Source organism: Pinus tabuliformis, chromosome 8 (genome assembly GCF_031772625.1).
Source record: "Pinus tabuliformis cultivar Carrire ecotype Pingquan chromosome 8, CPIR1, whole genome shotgun sequence".
Classification (NCBI taxonomy): domain Eukaryota; kingdom Viridiplantae; phylum Streptophyta; class Pinopsida; order Pinales; family Pinaceae; genus Pinus; species Pinus tabuliformis.
This window is the reverse complement of record NC_142294.1, coordinates 859,245,618-859,248,815: the sequence shown is the minus strand read 5'-3', so window position 1 is coordinate 859,248,815 and position 3,198 is coordinate 859,245,618.

Genomic DNA, 3,198 nt, shown 5'->3' with positions numbered 1-3,198 from the left:
TCGCCCATGGTTGGAATCATCATCTTGAATCCTATTGGTTATTATAAAGTTGGTTTTGGTTGTACTTTTTTTGTTTTGAGGCCCATTTTAGACCTCAAAATTTCTCTAATTGTTAATAGTGCATGAATGTGAATTAAAATTATGCAAAAAATAGGGAACAGTAAAATAAAATATCACACACACATTTGACACAAGATGTGACCTGAGAAACCCTTTCGAGAGAAAAACCCAATGGGAAGGTGAGGTCACTCTTCTCTCTTTCTTTGAATAGAAAATGTTTTCTAGTACAAAGAAATATGGCTTGTGGCATGTGGCTACTACAGTGCATAAAACCTCTATGTGTGTTTTATCTCCTATCCCTCTCAGTTGTTTTTTCTTAGTTATGGAACAAACGCACTTGAAAGAATGGAATCCCTTTCCCTCCTTGTTGTCTAGTTATAACACAACCTGATATCCTACTAGTGGTTAGGTTTTACTACCTCAACTCTTAACCATAGTTAAAATATATACTCTTCTAGAGTCTTCTTCATCATAATCATGTCTAGCCCCTTTTCCATGAATAATGGGGGTTGATGTGGCATCCTCTCAAATTATGGTGATTAAAACAGAAAGGTTAATTTCTGAGTAGCCTAAATTTCGCATATGGACTCTAATCAACATGATTCTTGCATCGCTTGAAAAGTATTTGTGTGTAGAATGGGAAAAAAAATTGTTATGCTAAAGCAGGAAAAATTTCCCCCCAAAAACGTAATTTGATGCCTCAAAATGCTCCCGCTGGTAAAAATAGTACTAAGAGGTGATTCCTCCACTTTTTCCACTATGAAAGCATCAAGATGGATGCAAAAAAATATAATTATCTAATATGGATCATACCTCCCCATTTTGGGAGGCTTTTGGTCCCCAAAATCTTCAACTAAATGAGGTGAGGAAATTTTTCCTCCACCTTCCCTCTGGTGTACCATTTAGCTTTGCTTGTAAGTTGTCCTTTCAACCCAATCTGACAAATGTCATGTTGCCCCTGTCTTTCAGTTCTATACCTCTTCTGCAAACAGTATCTTCTATCAACTATGCATGAGCATCTGGTGCCAAATCCTCCGCAAAAGGTAGGACCTATTACTCTTCCTAATCTAGCATGGAAGGCTCATAGAGTTTCAAATTTTCTACATTCACAACTGAGTAAATGCACATATATGGTGGTAAATTGAGTCGATAGGGAATATCACCCACCTTTTCCAGTATCTCAAAGAAACCATACCTAAAAGCCTTAGTTTTCATACCAAGCACCTATAGCCTCTCCTTGTTCAACTTTAGCCATACTCTATCTCCCACCTTGAACGATTTCTCTATTATTTGTTGATCATTCCTGGCCTTATATTTCTCCTATGACTTTTTCGGTGTCTCTTTTACCTATATATGGATCTGCCTAGTCTTTTCTATAAATTTTTCAGCCTTCAAGGCATCTCTTGTAAGATCTTCCCTTACTCCTCCTTTCTACCAATATGCAATGTCCAAAGGTTAAGGTGGAAAGTATCGAAAGCAAGTTTCAATGGGGACTTTCATGTAGAAGTGTGGACTAATATGTTGTAAGAATGTTGTATATATACAATATTTTCATCCTAGGTCTTCGAGTGCTTCTGGTTGTATCCCCTTAGAAGTTTCACCAAGGTCTTATTGACTAGTTTTTTCTACCCATCTATCTGTGGATGGACTGTTGTACATCTCTTCAACTTTGTGTCCATCTTTTCCCATAATGTAGTCCATAATACACTAGTAAATCATATGTCCTTGTCTGAAATGATGCTCCTTGGTATCCCAAATTGCACCCAAACCTGTCCAAAGAACAAGTTTGTTGCATCTTTCCCATTGATGGTCTTTTTATATGGTATCAAAACACACATCTTGTTGAACCTCTCAACTACCACGAATAGGTAGTCATGTCCCTTCCTAGTTGTTGGTAAATCTCCCACAAAGTCCATGGAAATGTTTTCCTAAGGACGGGTGGGTATAGATAAGGGATGATATAGACCATTTTTCTTGTTCTTATGCTTGCTGGTACAATAAAGCATGCATCCTCTTATAAACCTAGCTACCTACTCTTGCATCTTGGGCCAATACACATACCTATACAAGTTGGTCATGGTCTTCCCTACACCAAAGGGCCCTACAACCTTGGAAGTGTGAGCCTCTCTAATTAGTCGCAATATCTCACATTTAGGAACACATAGCTTATCCAGCCTATAGAGTAACCCATCCTGGATATGGTAGTCAACAGTGTTATCACCATCGTGCACATGAATCATGACTTTGCAACTACTGAAACACCTCCTTGAAATCCTCATCCTCTGAATATGCCTCTTTATATGCATCATGGGTGAAGGGATCCATGTGCATAAGAGTCCCCAAAGTTGTGATATTTGATGTGGGTGTACTTGAGAGCATGTCAGCCAACTTGTTTGTGATTCCTTTCTTGTACTTGATTTACAAATGAAATTGTTGTAAAAAACCCATCCACTTGTAATGTTCGGTATGTTGTAGCTTACTCTTGGCCTATAGGTATTGTAGTGCCTGGTGATTTGTGTGGATTATTGCCTCATTTCCCATGAGATATTGCTTTTGATTCTTCACATATTGCATCACGGCACAGAGCTCCTTGTCATAGGGAGTGTAGTTAAGAAATTCCCCATGAAATACCTCATACAGGACTTCCTCCCTACATCAAGACTTTTGCCATAACATACATACTTGCATCTGTCTCCACTTCAAAGTTTTGTTGCAATTTTGGTAATGCCAGAATTGGTGCTTGACTTATCTTCATCTTTATCTCCTCAAAATCCATTTGTTGACCCTTTTCCCACTGGAAACTCTTACCACTTGTTGTTATCACGTGGAGCGTTGTTGCTATTGTTGAAAATGAGGATATGAATTTCCTCAGGTCTTTTTGACCTGTATGTTTATATGGAAGAGTTTGGTCATTTATTTATCTTCATGTTGTTGAAGTCTACTCATATTCACCTCCTTCTGCACTAACGTATAAACAATATTCTCATCCACATGTGATTTGGTTTCAACTTGGTTGCTTGAATCATTGGCCATGAGATCCTTCTTCTTATTGTCTTTCTTTTTGTTCTTTGAGTTAATCTCTAGATGCAAAGTCCAACACTTCTCCTTTGTATCGTCATCAAAGTTGCAGTGGTTGGG